We start from the raw sequence: 18,244 nt of genomic DNA on the forward strand, positions 1-18,244 counted from the left end.
TTGCTGATATCGGAGACTTGCGGTTGCATTTCAGAACGGCTTTAAATATCCCAGAGGGAGCTAGCTACAGATATCCTACAAACAATGCCAATGTGAGCGTTTTAATTTGCAATGTTACGCCGCGGAGGCTGAGATTACGTCAGGTTAATGAAAACCTTAGGCACCTTGCTGTCGTCGTGCAAAGCTTGCTATATGTGACAGCATATATAGATTAGCGTGATTTTACTCTTCGCATCCTCAGGAAATGTGATCAGTTAAGTCTCATGTCCCATGCACATACTGAGAACACTCGCGATAAATGGCGTCCTGGCACTCACAAATGGAAAGCCATTGTCTGTTAACCAGCAGTGTGAAGAGGAAACTCTGTTCCACACTTCCCTCCGGTCTGCTTTAATGAAATATGGGATGGGTTTGGAAACTTAAAAATGCATCAAGCTTCAAACACTTATCTATAAGAATGTTTCATGGCATAGGCTGATTGTATAACACCTTCAAGATCAATGCTGTCAACTAATCAATGCAATTGGATAATGACAAGAAAATATAATAGTACAACCGAGCGGTCTAAATCGTTGGATTAATGCTCTCAATCTCCAAGGAGGTGTTGGCTCGAATCTCACCAGTCTCATCGTGTGATAACGTATTCCTTCTTTTCTGCAGGGATTTTGGTTGTAATATTAAAATAAATTCCGAAATGTTATGCAGAATACAATGTGAGGGTCGCAAACGATTCAGTATTGGTTTCTGGGTCAATGATATCACCGTGGAGCTTCAGAGCTCCCAGCTTGAGCTGGGGATGCTGTGGATGCGTAGGGTTCGTGGCCTCTATACATCGAACATCGTGGGTGTAAAAGTATTTAAATCTAAATGTTGTTTTACTGCAAACTAGTCGGTATTCGCTTAGAAAAAACCTTTGAGATGCAGTGTGAAATCGTTATTCAGCACGTTGGTAACGCAGGTCACGACCGCCTTTTGCAAACCATAGTCAGCATAACGCAACAGTACACTGCAAAAACGCTATAACAATAGACAATAGACAACAGACAATAGACAATAGGAGCAGGAGTAGGCCATTCGGCCCTTCGAGCCAGCACCACCATTCACTGTGATCATGGCTGATCATCCACTGTCAGAATTCAGTTCCTGCCTTATCCCCAGAACCTTTGATTCCACTATCTTTAAGAGCTCCATCCATCTCTTTTTTGAAAGCATCCAGAGACTTGGCTTCCACAGCCTTCTGGGGCAGAGCATTCCATATATCCACCACTCTCTGGGTGAAAAGGTTTTTCCTCAACTCCGTTCTAAATGGCCTACCCCTAATTCTGAAACCGTGGCCTATAGTTCTGGACTCACCCATCAGCGGGAACATGCTTCCTGCCTGCAGCGTGTCCAATCCCTTAATAATCGTATATGTTTCAATAATATCCCCTCTCAGCCTTCTAAATTCCAGATTATACAAGCCCAGTCGCTCCAGTCTTCCGACATATGACAGTCCCGCCATCCCGGGAACTATAAAAAATGTAAACAATCGAATCAGAAGTGTCATGTATTTGAACCGTAGTCCTGTTTCTTGCCCCGAAGACACCACTCCACTGGCAACGATTTGGATGTCATTTTTATATCTATTGTATTATTGTTCCATTCCCTTTTTGGAGGTTGTTCTCTGTGATTTGCAATTTACAGTTTATTTGACGGTGCTTCTGAAACGAGCTCTCATCACATGGCAGCTCGCCCTACACAATAATTGGCTCCGCTGGGAGGTGAACGCGGGAACTCTTGTTTACTAGACAGGAGCTTTGACCAGTGAAGCCACGGAGCCCTCGCAGTATCTAGAAACTGGAGTAGAGAGTTAATGTCATAGCTTGCAATGACTTATCTTCATTTGCTAGAGAGAGAAATGCTTCCGAGTCAGACTGTATAGATAAAACGAAGTAGACCGAATTTAGGGACGTGTCTCTATATTTTCTGTATGCATGATATAGGTTTCTTTACTCAGTACATTCATTCGCTTTCAGGGCATTGCTCCAACTCCGCCGTGGAAGACCAACAGGCCCTGAGGCATCGTAAGAAGTGCGGCTGTGCTCTTCACTCTAGACTGGGGTAACTACTTGGTCATCTGTTAACCTCTCAGCTCAAAGACGTTTTGATCAACGCGGTAGGTGGTTTTCATTAATGATGTGGCCTTCGAGACTCTTTAATCTCAATAGAAAACTGAACAAGATCGGTAGCTTGAAAATGAATCCCAACTTTGCAGCTGCGGAGGTCCATTCAATAGTTCGATTTGAATGCAGTTAAGCCTTAGAGGACATAGACGCATTGACGTAAGCTTTCGTCAGATTAAGTAGATTCAAAGAGCTTTGAAAATAAAACACATTGGTTCTGGGAACAGTTCAGTGATCAGCCGAGTGAAGTTGAGTGACGTTATCGCCTATGGTTCAAGATCCTGATGGTTGGGGTTATAACTATTTCTTAAACTGGTGATGTGGGTCCTAAGCCTCATATACACCCTTTCTGATTATCTGTTCAGAGACATTGGTGTTTGCATACGCTGTGATGCAACGAATTAGCACAGTCTCCACCACACACGTGCAGCAGTTTGTCAAACATTTAGAGGCTCTTCTAAACTCTTCGCAAACCTCTAATAGAGGTTATACTATGCATTTGTCCTGCTGACACAAACGGGCTGGGCCCAGCAAAAACCACTCAAATGATAATACAAGTAATTTAACTTTGGTGACCCTCTACAGCTCCAATTTCTCGATGTGCACTGGCTTATGAACCTCTAGTTTCCTCTTGAAGTCAGTAGTCTTCTCCTTGCTCGTGCTGACATTAGGTGATAGGTTGGTGTGGCGTCACTCAGCCAGATTTTCAATGTCCCTCCTTTCTACTGATTCATTACCACCTTTGCTTTGGCGAACAACAGTGGTGTCGTCCACGAAATTAAATCTGGCTGGTTTTGAACAACGGCACTTAGCCTCAGAGAGACAAAGAGTGAGACTGGTGAATAAATAAATAAATATTATCTTATTACCTTTACTCCAAGCTGCTTTTACAAATGCACATCATTTTATTTTTCCTCCCGGATATCACAGACACTGTGGCCGCGGGGAATGGCAGTGCCTGGATCAGAGAGTTGAGATCCTCCGCTTTTCCTGAGACAATGCGGCTTTCTGTCTCTTGTATTCCTCGGCCCAGAGGTCGATCAGAGCTCGTTTAAGTTCCGAGTTTGCTGATCTATCGAGAAAGTTAATCTGCAAATGTTTTAGTGAGAGTGGTAGTGTATCCAAAGGAAAACTACTGGTGACACAGGAGACAAAATTTCCTGGGAGTAGTGACAGATGGAAATTCAGCATTGAAAAACATTTAATTTGCAGGCGCGGCAAGTTAAATATGTGAACACAGGTGTGCCGTGACTCGGATTCGAACCGAGGTTACTGCGGCCACAACGCAGAGTACTAACCACTATACGATCACGGCTACACACTTCAGCTGTGTGATTTCTGCTGTGAAATCCTCTGGCACCGTTGTGACTCAGTCAATGGCTGTCAGTGCCTGGCGGCGCTTCTGCAGAGTCGTATGCATGAAGTACTGGAGATACCCAACAGACCAGCCGCAACTGTGACAGGAGAAACAGTGTCTACACTTCATGTACATGATCCGCCCGCAGAGCTGAAAAAGTGAGAAAAGAAGTCTGTGAAGATGAGCGAGATGTCTTTGATAGGGGAAAAAAACGGAGTGGCCTTGAGAAAATAAAACAAGCATCTGGGCGAATTCAGTAGGACGGTGCAGCCAATAGAAAGTCGGAGTTCTTTTTCTGTATCAAGTCTGTGACCATGAAAATCGTCTGTCAACAAAATGGTTAATGAATCATTGGGAGTAGTTAGTGGGGAAGAACTGGGGCTAAAGAACGGAGGCAAGAGAATGTTGGATGTGTGTTCTACAAAAGCTGATACCAAGTAAGTATAACCGTAACAAGTGGATGCTGCAACTTTGGTTTCGTTTCAACAAACAGACCCAAGCTCGGTAGCTGCTCCGAGACTCACTTTATTGTTTATACAGAGAAGAAAATAGAGAGATGTTAGAAATGTTTTATATTGTACACTACCTACACCACTAATAGGTAGGGCGAACTTAAACAAACCCTAGTAGTCTACACCGCTGAGTATACTTAGTAACGTCTGCGTGGTCCCTGAAGCAAGCGATCGACCGTGCACTGGCTAGGATGGAGGTCTTTGACTCCAGTTCAGATGCTCGGCCCGAAGGTGGGACCCAGGCGAGTGGTCTGCGCAAGAAAGCACTTTCCCACCTTTATAGTTCTATCGCCACCTCCCAGCCCAGCTGGAAGCGGAAAAGCATCCAATCCGCCACTTACACGATCCCAATGTCACAGTGGTAGCGGACCCAAATGCAAGACACAGACACTGAAGTGCAAGGAACAGGACTTGGCTAGAGTAGGGAAGTAACAAGATACAGACAAGGAGCAGAGACAAGAACGCAGACTTGGGCTTGGACCCCGAGCCAGGGATGGACAAGGACCCAGAACCTGGGTCTTGCCTCGGGTTCGGGCCCCAGAACCAGGCATGGACATGACATAACTACAGGACAGGAGTCTGTGGTCTTGAGGCATGAGGCTTGGAGAAAGGATTGGGGTCTTGAGGCTTGAGGCTTGGAGACAGGCTTGGGGTCTTGAGGGTTGAGGCTTGGAGACAGGCTTGGGATCTTGAGGCTTGGAATGCGGAGGCTGGAGCTCGGAGACAGACTGGGAACTGTACATTAACATGACGCCGGGACGTATACTTCGAAAAGCCGGGACTTATCTTCAACACAACACCTACATGAGGCAGTACAGTACAGTCATAGAGCCGAGACTTAGAAAAGCCGGGACTCAACTTCATCTCCACACTAAGGTGGGTCAGAACAATCCATCGGGTAACGCCAGAAAGGCGGGAGTTACCCCACGGAGGCAAAGAAAAAGACAAGACAAGACAGGTCCCCCGCAGGGCAATGGCAGAACGGCCTGACTTACCCCACGGAGGCGAGGACAAGACAGGACAGATCTCCCTCAGAGCAACAGCAGAACGGCTTGACTTACCCTATGGAGGCAAGGACAAAACAAGGCAGATCCCCCCGCAGGGCAACGGTAGAACGGTCTGAGTTAACCCACGGAGGCCAGGACAAGACAGATCCCCCTGCAGGGCAACAGCAGAACGGCCTGACTTGCACCACAGAGGCAAGGACAAGACAGACAGATCCCCCTCAGGCAACGGCAGAACGGTCTGTCTTATCCCTCGAAGGCGAGGACAAGAAGAGACAAACACCGAAGAACAACAGACAGTTCCATCTCTGCATTGGCGATTGAACCCGACCGTGGTGCAGGAGAGGTATCCAGGCAGAGAGTCAGGAGAGGGGGGAGAAGACAGGGAGGGGAACAAGACAGTCCAGCAGCGAATTTCTGGTTTGCAGAAGTATTTATATCTCAGCCCAAAAACGAGAATCATGTGCCCACAACAGAAACTGGAGAAAACCAGAGCCTGAAATAAGGAACTAAGGACCGGACTGTGAACCGGAATACGGACTTCACTGACCGGACCATGACACCCAACCTGGTCCAACTCCAAGTCTGGTCATGTAATAAACCAACCTACATCCTTCACAGCTGCCCGTACCATAACTGGATGGCCTTCAACAGTCAGCTCTGCCTCCCCAGGGACAATGCATGCTATTTTGTTTACAATCAGACAATGTGAACAACATTTTTAGAGACAAGGTAATTGATTGCTTTTACGCAAATCAGCATTTTTAGCTTCCTTTCATATATTATCATCCTGTATACCAGGGGCATGCATTGTTCTCCCCTTATTTTGTATCAAGCGTCAATCTGGCCAACAACGTAAATTCCTACTTGATAACAATTTCTTTAGCGTGTGTATGTGCATACCCACTCAATCTACCCATAAACTACACACTTACCTATACTATGTGCTGAATATAATCAAGGTGAAATGTTCCTGTTGCAGTGGAAGGCAATGCCCACAGGGGCTGGTGTGCATAATGAGGATCTAATTAGGAAACATGTGGAATCCTATGGCTGGTATGGAGAGCTGGGATCAAGGAAAAGCCTGACGATTTGAACAATTGCTCCTGAGCGTAAACAAGTCGTTAATACATAACTTTGGCAGGCAATGTAAATAACACTCCTAGGAGGTTCTATTCATAAGTTAAACGGGAAAAGATTATCAGTGAAATAATATTTCCCATTAAGACTAACGTTGACCTTTATATATGAATCCATAGAAGATAAACGAGGATTCACTGATTAGTTTCGTCTGTGCTCAATTGTAAGAAAGTCACCGAATAGAAAAAGAATCAAGGAAGTAGTGATGTGGTAGAGTGCGGGGTGATGTCAAGAAGTGTATAAATTAAAAAGGGACACAGGCAGTAGGAAGGTTGGTAGTGTTGTAGATAGTGTAGAGAATTGTCAAAGATTGCAGAGAGACATTGATAGGATGCCGAAGTGGGCTGAGAAGTGACAGATGGAGTTCAACCCGGAGAAGTGTGAGGTGGTACACTTTGGAAGGGCAAACTTCAAGGCAGAGTACAAAGTAAATGGCAGGATACTTGGTAGTGTGGAGGAGCAGAGGGATCTGGGGGTACACGTCCACAGATCCCTGAAAGTTGCCTCACAGGTGGATAGGGTAGCTAAGAAAGCTTATGGGGTGTAAGCTTTCGTAAGTCGAAGGATAGAGTTTAACAGTCGCAATGTACTGATGCAGCTCTATAAAACTCTAGTTAGGCCACACTTGGAGTACTGTGTCCAGTTCTGGTCGCCTCACTATAGGAAGGATGTGGTAGCATTGGAAAGGGTACAGAGGAGATTTACCAGGATGCTGCCTGGTTTAGAGAGTATGCATTATGATCAGAGATTAGGGGAGCTAGGTCTTTACTCTTTGGAAAGGTGGAGGATGAGAGGAGACATGATAGAGGTGCACAAGATAATAAGAGGAATAGATAGAGTGGATAGCCAGCGCCTCTTCCCCAGTGCTCCACTGCTCAATACAAGAGGACATGGCTTTAAGGTAAGGGGTGCGAAGTGCAAGGAGGATATTAGAGGAAGGTTTTTTACTCCGAGAGTGGTTGGTGCGTGGAATGCACTGCCTGAGTCAGTGGTGGAGGCAGATACACTAGTGAAGTTTAAGAGACTACTAGACAGGTATATGGAGGAATTTGAGTTGGGGCCTTATATGGGAGGCAGGGTTTGAGGATCGGCACAACATTGTGGGCCGAAGGACCTGTACTGTGCTGTACTATTCTATGTTCTATGTTCTGTGTTCTATCCAGAGAAAGCTAAATGGACGGCACTCTTCTAACGCTAAGACTAAAAGGTGGATAAGTACGTGAGGGTCAAATTTTAAACACAGGGTTGTAAAGCTGTGGATCAATCTCTAGAGGCAGTGGCTGAGGCAGGTACGTTATTTACATCGAAGTAGCATTGAACATGTGAGGTGAATGGAGGAGTGTTTAGGAGAGCGGTCTGTGGCGTAAAGTGTTAACATATTTATTAATCGTTAATTGTTGCGTTCGAAGGATGGAGAAGAGGTTTTGTGACTGCTTCTTTTGTTTGACTTTGTTCTTTGCAAATATGTAAAGTACTGTCAAGGTGAAATTAACCGTTTATTTAAAGTTTTGTTGTTACTTGCAAAGGTTCTGAAGGAACAAAAGTACAAGCATGGGTGTTTGGTTGCCTCTGTTTTTGCTTCAGTAAGGGCTTCTCTGTAAGGTTAACTGCTGAGATAATGGTTTCTCTGTAGCAGCAATATTTGGGTTATAAATGGAGATAACGGGTGGATATCTAATGGGAGAAATGTTATTCTTTCTTGTGTGTCTGGAAGCTCTCTGTTTCGCAGGCTTTTGTCAGAAGGCGCGAGGGGAATCAAGATAGGAGACGCAACTTGAGGGAGTCGGTGGGCGGCCCGACCGGGTGGACTCCAGGCAGGAGTCCAGGGCTCGGCGACATCCGAAAGAAAATCGAATGGTCGAAGGAAGCTCTTGCTGAGTGAGCTCCAACGATTTGTGCACCGACTGTTTAATAAGATCGGCGCTTTTTTTCCTTTATATTTTGTTTTCCAAGTAAACACACAGTCACAGTAAGAGTTATAAATCTTAATCTTTCAACCGCATATTGTGTAGTGTTCATTAAAGGTTCAAAGATTCAAAGATTCAAAAAACTTTATTGTCATTCTAACTGTATATCAGCTCTGCAGGGCAGAATGAGACTGCGTTTCTCAGGAGCAGTGTAATCAGAACATAACAAACGCAACACTAAATAATGAACATAACAATAAATAGTAAAACAGAACAGCCACATGTCAGTTAAAATCAAGTTATAAGTGTCCAGTGCAGGCTAAAAGTGTCCAAAGCAGAGTCAGGTAGAGCAGCTATTTAGCAGTCTGACTGCCTGTAGGAGGAAGCTGTTTAGTAGACTTGTGGTTTTAGTTTTGATGCTCCTGTAACGTTTGCCTGATGGCAGAAGAACAAACAGTTCATGGAGAGGGCGTGAGGGGTCTTTGATGATGTACCGCGTCTTCTGGAGGCATCCACTCTGAAAGAGGTCTTGAACAGAAGGTAGGGAGACCCCAATAACCTTCTTTGCTCCCCTAACCACCCTCTCCAAGGCTTTTTTGTCGACAGCACTGCAGCTGGAGTTCCAGGTTGTGATGCAAAAGGTCAGCACACTCTCAACCACGCCTCTGTAGAATGTAGTTAAGATGTTAGTGGGGAGTGATGCTTGTTTAAGCTTCCTCAGAAAGTGCAATCTCTGCTGGGCCCGTTTCACAATCCCAGTGGTGTTCCTGGACCAGGTGAGATTGTCCGAGATCTGCACCCTAAGGAACTTGATGTTTTCCACTCTCTCCACTGTGGAGCCGCTGATGCTGAGGGGTGTGTGCTTAGGCTGAGACGGTCTGAAATCGACCATCATCTCCTTGGTTTTGGTGACATTAAGCATCAAGTTGTTATCGCTCCACCAGCTCTCTAGGTGTTTGCCCTTCTCCCTGTACATTGTTTCATCATATTTGCTGATGAGCCCCACCATTGTGGTATCATCTGCAAATTTAATGATCAGGTTCTCCTTGAATCTGGCTGCACAGTCATGTGTTAGGAGTGTAAACAGCAATGGGCCTAGCACACAGCCTTGTGGGGCCCCAGTGCTCAGTGTGATGGAGTCAGGGATGTTCCTGCCAAAACTGACTGACTGTGGTCTCTCTGTCAAGAAATCCAGAGTGCAGCGACACATGGCAGTGCTAAGGCCAAGCAGCAACAATTTCTCCACTAGTCTCGGCGGGATGGTGGTATTGAACGCTGAACTGAAATCAGTGATTATTTCTAGGAACTGATTTGAAACAGGGGACACATCGCGCAGCATCCACCCAAACGAGATTTATCAAGTTCGGCCGGGAAGGGGGTTTATCACCCCTAGATTAAACTGCTAGACGAAGCGAGCGTTACACTTCTTTATCTATTTTCAATTAAATCGTATTAACACGTGGAATCCGTGTTAACGTGGTGAAAATTTGATCCTCTTTGTTCCGGATATGAGGTGTCTACATTTCCGAGAGAAATGGGAGTTTGAGGAAACTGCATATTGGTGGATGTATTTTAGAAGACCGGAAGATTTGGGAAGCAATCTTAAAAGTTGCTGTTTTTCCTAACAATATTGATCTATGTCTAAATACCCAAAGTTTATCCTGGGGAGAGTCCGTGTGTGTTTTCCTACATTGCAGAATGGCAACGTGGTGGATGCTGACGGCAACAGTGATGACGCAGAACTATGGTGGGTAGTCCAAAAACACGTTCCTGGGGATGGCGATTGAGTTCGCATATAGGACCAACGTGTCATATTATGGGATTTGTATGAGTACTCCTAACCACGCGCAAAATTGATACAATTAATACCCGATCCTTACAATGACGATATTCGGGGGCACTTATCCAGCTTCTTGAATTTTGGCATTCTGTTGTGTGGGAAGCCGGAAGGGAGTACTCTAATAGTATGGTATAAAAAACTTCAGCATCAGTGACATCCCCCTCATTCCTCTCACTCTACTCCCCACCCCACATTGGAGGAGGTGTTTACGAGCTAGCATTTCCCCACTTACGATATGTTTTACCCAAAGTTCTCGAATCTGAAAGTGATTCCCCAGCGCACAGGGAAGGGACGGGATTGTCAGTGTAGGTGGCATGATAATCACACGTCCATTCATTCGGAGGGACGCAGCAGCTTTGAGCAGAAGCGATATCCTGGGAATACTATGTATACACTGAATGGCGCCATGAATGTGGCACTCTCTGGACACTGAATTACACTGGCTTTATATGCGAATTCCCATGGCTGCTGAGTCCGGGGTACGCAAAGCCGAAAATACACTACCTCCGTGCCCGGGATGAGCACCATATTCATGTTGTTCGGCGGAGTATGAGGGCCACCACAGAGTCAGAAAGGATTTGGATGACAGCCATGCTGTCTTGTGAACTGATAAGTATGACTCTCTGATGGAATCGCTGGCTAACGAGAAGCCCATAAATCTCATATACACTAAGAACGTGCTAAACCGAGTATCGAGCTAATTGATAGCTATTCGAATTGTAACCTTGCAATATCGGTGGACCGTAGATTACCTGCTTCCATCGAAAGGTGTCAGTTGTGCTGTTACCTGCATTCCTGATTAATCGGGAAGTATCACTCACCAATCCGATCAATTCCGACAGTCAGTAGATAAGACAAAGTAGGTGGAAGCCAGTTCCGTTACTATTACACTCCGGATGGAAATTGGTAGCTCTTTGACCGCTAAGTGGTTCAAAGAGCAACCGGGCTCGTTTTAAGGATGTGATCTACAAAGTACAACGGAAGATAGAAAATATATGACAAAAGGGCAAAGTTACAGTAGTCATGGGGACTTCAATATGCAGGTAGATTAGGAAAACCTGGTAGACCCAGGAACTAAAAGAATCTAGAATGCCTACGAGATGGTTTTTTCGAGCTGCTCATGGTATATCGCTAAGGCATCAACTGTTCTTGTTTGGGTGTTGGGAATGAAGTAGAACTGGTTAGAGACCTTAAGATAAAAGAACCCTTAGAGGAAAGTGATCATTATTTAATCCAGTTCAGCCTGAAATTTGGGAAGGAGAAACAAACGTCAGATGTAACAGTATTTTAGTGGAGTGAGGGAAATTACAGAGGCATGAAAGACAATGGATAGGAACGGAACATTGGCAGAAATGACGGCAGAGCAGTAATGGCTGGAATTTCAGTGAAGCATCTCAAAACACACTGGATACACAAAGCCCAAAGAGGAAGAAGTATTCTAAATGAAAGATGACACAACCGTAGCTAACGAAAGAAGTCAAAGTCAAAGAGAGGGCATATAAAAGAGGGAAAGTAGTGGTAAGTTATTAGATGGGGAAGCTTTTAAAAACCTAGAGTGGAAACGTAGAAACATAGAAAATAGGTGCAGGACTAGGCCATTCGGCCTTTCGAACCTGCACCGCCATTCAGTATGATCATGGCTGATCATCCAACTCAGAACCCTGTACCAGCCTTCCCTCCATATCCCCCGATTCCTTTAACCACAAGGGCCATATCTAACTCCCTCTTAAATAGAGCCAATGAACTGGCCTCAACTGTTTCCTGTGGCAGAGAATTGCACAGGTTCACCAGTCTCTGTGTGAAGAAGTTTTTCCTAATCTCGGTCCTAAAAGGCTTCCCCTTTATCCTTAAACTGTGACCCCTCGTTCTGGACTTCCCCAACATCGGGAACAATCTTCCTGCATCTAGCCTGTCCAATCCCTTTAGGATTTTATACGTTTCAATAAGATCCCCCCTCAAACTTCTAAATTCCAACGATTATGAGCCTAGTCGATCCATTCTTTCATCACATGAAAATCCTGCCATCCCAGGAATCAATCTGGTAAACCTTCTTTGTACTCCCTCTAAGGCAACTTACAAAGTCATGAATAAGATAAAGATAGAATATGAAAGTATGCGAGCCAATAATATTGAACAGGATACCAAAAGTTTTTTTTCAGAAACATAAAGTGTAATAGAGAGGCAAAAGCAGACACGATGCAGGAAAGGTAGTAATGGGGAACAATGACATGGTGAACGAATTTCATAGGTATTTCCCGCCAGTCTTCAGTGTGGGTGACGTTAGCAGTATTCTGGACGCTCCAAGGGTCTGGGTTCCTGAAGTTCTGGGGAACTAAAAAGTTTGAAGGCAGATAAGGCAACTGGACCAGATGGTGTATGCAACAGAGTTGTGAACGAGGTGGCAGACGAGATCGCGGAGGCATTAGTGACGATCTTTTAAAAAAAATCATCAGATTCTGGAATGGTTCCAGAAATCTAGAAAATTGCAAATATCATTTGCTCTTCAAAGAGGGAAAGAGGCAGAAGAAAGGAAACTATAGGCCAGTTAGTCTAACCTCAGTGGTTGGAAAGATGATGGAGTCAATTATTAAAGACGAGGTCACAGAGTATGTAGTTGGAGGCTGAGGCAGTTGATAAGATAGGCCGCAATCAGCATGGTTTCCGCAGAGTAAAATCTTGTCTGATAAATCTGTTGGAATTCTTTGAAGAGACAACAAGCAGGACAGACAAAGGAGATTAGATTAATGAGTATTTGGACTTTCAGAAGGTCTTTGACAGGGTGCCACACATGAGGCTGCTTAAAAAAGCTACGAGTGCATGTCATTAAAGGAATGATTCCAGCATGCATAAAGCAGTGGCGCATTTACAAGAGGCAAAGAGTGGGAATAAAGGGAGCCTTATCTGGTTGGCTGCTGATGACTAGTGATGATCCGTGGGGTCTCATTTGGGACAAAATGTTTTTACGTTATATGTCAATGATCCAGATAATGGAATTGACTGCTTTGTTGCAAAGTTTGCAGACGATATCAAGGTAGATGGAGGGTCAGGTAATTTTGACGAATTAGAGAGGCGACAGAAGACTTGGACAGATTAGCAGAATGCGCAATGAAATGGCAAATGGTATCCAGTGTCATGAAGTGTATAGTCATGCACTTTGGTAGAAGAAAGGGCTGATTAGTTTTTAAATGGAAAGAAAATACAAAAAAAAAACTGAGGCGCAAAGGCAAATATGATGTCTGCATTAATTTCAAGAGGATTACAATGTGAAAAAAAGAATGTAATTTTGATACTTTATAAAGCAATGGTGAGGCCTAACGGAGCACTGTGGGCTCTGGGCCCCTCATCTGAGAAAGGACGTGTTACAACTGGAGAAATTTCAAAGGAGGTTTGCGAAAATGATTCCAGAACTGAATAGCTTGCCATCTGAAACGAGTTTGATGCCTAGATTCAATGGAATTCAGAAAAATGAGGGGAGACCTCATTGAAACCTATCAAATGATGAAAGGCCTTGAGAACGTGGATGTATCCTTTGGTGGGAGAGTCTAGTAGCAGAGGACACAGCCTCAGAATAGAGATGTGTCCTTTTATAATGGAGATAAGGTAGATTTTTTTCTGGCGGAGGGTTGTGAACCTGTGGAATTATTTGCCAGAAGCAGCTGTGGAAGACAAGTCTTTGTGTATATTTAAGGCAGAGGTTGATATATTCTTAATTGGTCAGGGCGTGAAGTTATACAGGGAGAAAGCGGGAGATTTGGGCTGAGAGGAAGCTTGGATCAGCCATGCCGGGTAGACTCGACAAACCAAATGGCCTAATTCTGCACCTATACCTTATGGTCTTATGTTATGCTGTTTCATAATGTTCTCACAGAAATTAAGGCTTTTCCCACTGGTGAATACTGAAGTGCAGTAGACGTTACAGACCTCACTACATCTTTCGGCACCAGATATCTATATCCACCTCTATCCTTCATCGGCTGTGCCCTCAATCTAATCATCCTGCTGGTGTTCATGGGCGTGCAGAACGTCTTTGGGGTTTCCTAAGTCCTAGTCACCGAGACGGTTTCCAGTACTTGAGCGTTCCTGATTTCACTCTTCAGCTCCTTACTCTCTCCCTGACTCTTAAAAAAACCTCTCTGAACCTTGCTTCCTAAACTCTAAATAAGCTCTTTTCTTCTTCGTAGCTGGATGTTTCACGTCTCTTGCAGTCATGATTCCTTCACCTTACCGATTTTCCGTGCCTCACTGAGGCAAATCATGCATTAATCCATGCAAATGCTCCAAAAGTAAACTCTACATTTGATGCAATGAGCGAATGAAGCGAACCAAATTGCAGGACACAGGCACGGAGATAGATTGAGGATACTTACGCGGATGTGAAAGTTGAACAGCAAACAGGAGGGATCTTGACACAGAGCCTTGACACAGAGAGATGGAGATTCATAGGTAGATCTTCAAACGGGAGCAAAACGTAGAACACACGCTGGTAAGCGGCCGGGAAACATTAATTATCACACAGGCAAAAGCAACGATCTAGCGACTAGTGGTTGTAACGCTGCAGTTCTTATGCGGCCGGTCTTGTTAGAAACTAGGTGTGTCGTCATCAAAGAGAATTAGAAGCAAATGGGAAATTAACGGCACAATCAAAGGAAATTAGGAGAAAGATAGGGAATTAACGATCAGGACCGTGGCAACCATTTCCATTATACATTTCCCTGTGGACATCCATTCCCAGTTTATGCTACTGAGTTCATCCCTAATAGTAGTATTATTTCGCCCCACTAAATAAATGTTTGCCGCACCATCTGATGCCATCTCTGCCTTTGTCCACGGTAAAGATCAGCAATTTGCTGTCGTTGTCGTTGGAATAATCACCAACCGAGAAATCTAACATGTGGCCAAGTTTATTCCTTAGTACAAGATCCAGCACCTCCTCTCCTCTCGTGGTGTGTCAACATATTATGTCAGGAATCCTTCTGATACAACCTAATACATTCTACCCACCGGAACCTTTTGCAAAGAATGTCCTGATCAATACTAGGGAATATATTTACGACAAGAAGCATGTAATTTTGCAACTTTACGGGATCTGCCGCCCGATACGTTCCTCTGTGTCTCTATTGCTCTAAGTTCGCCACACTTGTTTCTTATACTTTGTTGCATTGAAATTGACACACTTCAACCCTCCCCACTGACGACAATTACGACGATCCTGCCATTAGCGCTAATCGAGCGCCAGTTTCAATAATAACAGTAATGACGAATCGCTGACCCTATTAAAATAAAGTTAACAATTTTCAGCAGAATGCAGCTGTTACTATCTCTTGTATTCCGAGGTCTCAAGGGATCGATCTCTGCCCTTTCAAACTCTGACCTTGCTGATCTATCGAGAACGTGCAGTACCGATTGATCCCAAATTACAATGCGTCCAGGGGAAAGCTACTGTTGACAGAGGAGTTGGAACTTTCTCAGGCAAGCGACGGATGGAAATTCCGCAAAAGAAAGGCGTTTACATTCCAGGTGCGGCTGAAATTTAGACGTAGAAACACCCGTTTGCCGTGACTCGGATTCGAACCGAGGTTGCTGCGGCCACAACGCAGAGTACTAACCACTATACGATCACGGCCACACACATCAGCAGTGCGGAATCTGCTATCAAAACACTGATAGTGGTGTGACTCAATCAATGGCTGTCTCTGTCTTTGCGGCGTTTCCGCGGAGACACAAGCATAAAGTCCCGGAAATTATCAGCAGATCAGTCGCTGCTTCGACAGAAGGAAAATAGTCCACGTTTCGTGCAAGAAGCCCATTCGCAGAACTGAAAGGCTGACAAAACTATTCTGTGTACCTGTAGTGGGTTGGGCGTAGTGAGATGTCTCTGATAGGGAAAAACCGGGATGGCCATGGCGAAAAACAACATCTGCTGGACGACCTCAGCGGGTCTGTGCGACAATGATTGGACGACGTTTCCCGTGTCAGGTCTGTGCCCACTGGAATCGTTTGACCAACATAGGACATAGAACATAGAATAGTACAGCACAGTAGAGGCCCTTCGGCTCGCAATGTTGTGCCGACCCTTAAACCCTGCCTCCCATATAACCTCCCACCTTAAATTCCTCCATATACCTGTCTAGTAGTCTCTTAAATTTCACTAGTGTATCTGCCTCCACCACTGACTCAGGCAGTGCATTCCACGCACCAACCACTCTCTGAGTAAAAAACCTTCCTCTAATATCCCCCTTGAACTTCCCAACACCTTACCTTAAAGCCATGTCCTCTTGTATTCAGCAGTGGTACCCTGGGGAAGAAGCGCTGGCTGTCCACTCTATCTATTCCTCTTAATATCTTGTATACCTCTATCATGTCTCCTCTCATTCTCCTCTTTTCCAAAGAGTAACGCCCGAACTCACTTAATCTCTGATCATAATCCATACTCTCTAAACTATGCAGCATCCTAATAAATCTCCACTGTACCCTTTCCAATGCTTCCACGTCCTACCTATAGTGAGGCGACCAGTAGTGGACACGGTACTTATGAAAGCTAACATCCCATAAACTTTCTTAGCTACCCTATCTATCTGTGAGGCAACTTTCAGCGATCTGTGGACATGTTACCCGTGATCCCTCTGCTCCTCCACACTGCCAAGTATCCTACCATTTACTTTGTACTCTGCCTTGGAGTTTGTCCTTCCAAAGTGTACCACCTCACACTTCTCCGGGTTGAACTCTATCTGCCACTTCTCAGCCCACTTCTGCAGCCTATCAATGCCTCACTGCAATCTTCGACAATCCCTTACACTATCCACAACACCACCAACCTTTTTGTCGTCTGCAAACTTGCCAACCCACCCTTCTAGCTCCACATCCAGGTCGTTAAGAAAAATCACGAAAAGTAGAGGCCCCAAAACCGATTCTTGTGGGACACCACTAGTTAAAACCCTCCAATCCGAATGTACTCCCTCCATCACGACCCTCTGCCTTCTGCAGGCAAATCAATTCTGAATCCACCTGGCCAAACATCCCTGGATCCCATGCCTTCTAACTTTCTGAATAAGCCTACCGTGTGGAAACTTGTCAAATGCCTTACTAAAATCCATATAGATCACATCCACTGCACTACCCTCATCTATATGCCTGGTCACCTCCTGAAAGAACTCTGTCAGGCTTGTTAGACACGATCTGCCCTTCACAAAGCCATGCTGACTGTCCCTAATCAGACCATTACTCTCTAAATGCCTATAGATCCTATTTCTAAGAATCTTTTCCAACAGCTTTCCCACCACTGACATAAAGCTTTGGTTTGTAATCAACGTCTGTATAGTGAATGAGAAAATGGGGGCATTTAGTGTGGAAGAACAGTGACTAAATTACTAAGGCAAAAGAATATTTCAGTTACTGAATACAAGACAAGCTGGGCAAGTGAAACGTAGGCTCCAACGTTCCTGTTACAGTGAAAGGCAATGATCACATGGATGTGAAAACACGGCTGGCGAGGGGAATGAGGGTCTAGTTAGGAAACAGGGAATGGATATTTATCATCAAAGACTAAATCTGGTTGTCTATGCCTGGAGACGAGGGAGATGGGCGAGGTATTCAAGGATTAGCTTTCTTCTGTGTTCACCTTGAAGAAGGTCACGAAATAAAGTGAATTCAAGGGAGACAGTGGTGATGTTGTAGACTGAGCGGTGAAGACATAGAGATATATAAAACAATGAGGTGAACAGGCAGTGGGAACAATATTTCATCCAGCATTGCGAAATCGAAAACTTGAGGACACTTTTCCACGCAGGAACTGAAAGTTCAGTAAGAGAGTGAGGGGTAAATTTTACACCGCGGGTGGTAAAGCGATGGCACAGCTTTCCGAGGAAGTGTCTGAAGCAGTGCATTATATATAGTGCAGGGTGTAGTGAGACTGTAGGAAAATAGAAGCCGAAGACAGCAATATTGCAGTCAACTGGATGAGTTGCAATGCAACAGCGGGGCAAAATCGAAAGTGGTGTTGTATTTGAATGCATGCACTAGACGAATAAGGTTAATGAACTTGTAGCACAGTTACACATCGGCATGCATGACGTTTTGGGCATCACTAAACTGCGGCTGAAAGAAGATGATAGCGGGGAGCTTACACTCCAAGGATATACATTGTATCGAAAGGACAGGCAGGGGCTGCGGAGTGGTTCTGTTGAAAAAAAATTGAATCAAATTTTTTGTAAGAGGTAACATTGGACGGTAAGTTGTGGAATCATTGTGGGTAGAGCTAAGAACTGCATGAGTAACAAATAACTTGATCAGCGTTATATGCAGAACTTTGTTCAGTCGCAAACA

General features: G+C 44.7%; 2 non-coding genes across 2 annotated transcripts; both read right to left on the reverse strand.

Annotated features, from left to right (window-relative positions):
* Nucleotides 1-3,405: 3,405 nt before the first annotated feature.
* Nucleotides 3,406-3,477, reverse strand: trnah-gug (transfer RNA histidin (anticodon GUG)). The gene has a single exon. It is a non-coding gene; the product is annotated as a tRNA-His (tRNA).
* Nucleotides 3,478-15,473: 11,996 nt separating this feature from the next.
* On the reverse strand, nucleotides 15,474-15,545 carry trnah-gug (transfer RNA histidin (anticodon GUG)). Its single transcript has one exon. It is a non-coding gene; the product is annotated as a tRNA-His (tRNA).
* Between the last annotated feature and the right edge of the window lie 2,699 nt (nucleotides 15,546-18,244).

This window comes from Mobula birostris, chromosome 3 (assembly GCF_030028105.1).
Source record: "Mobula birostris isolate sMobBir1 chromosome 3, sMobBir1.hap1, whole genome shotgun sequence".
In the NCBI taxonomy this organism is placed as follows: domain Eukaryota; kingdom Metazoa; phylum Chordata; class Chondrichthyes; order Myliobatiformes; family Myliobatidae; genus Mobula; species Mobula birostris.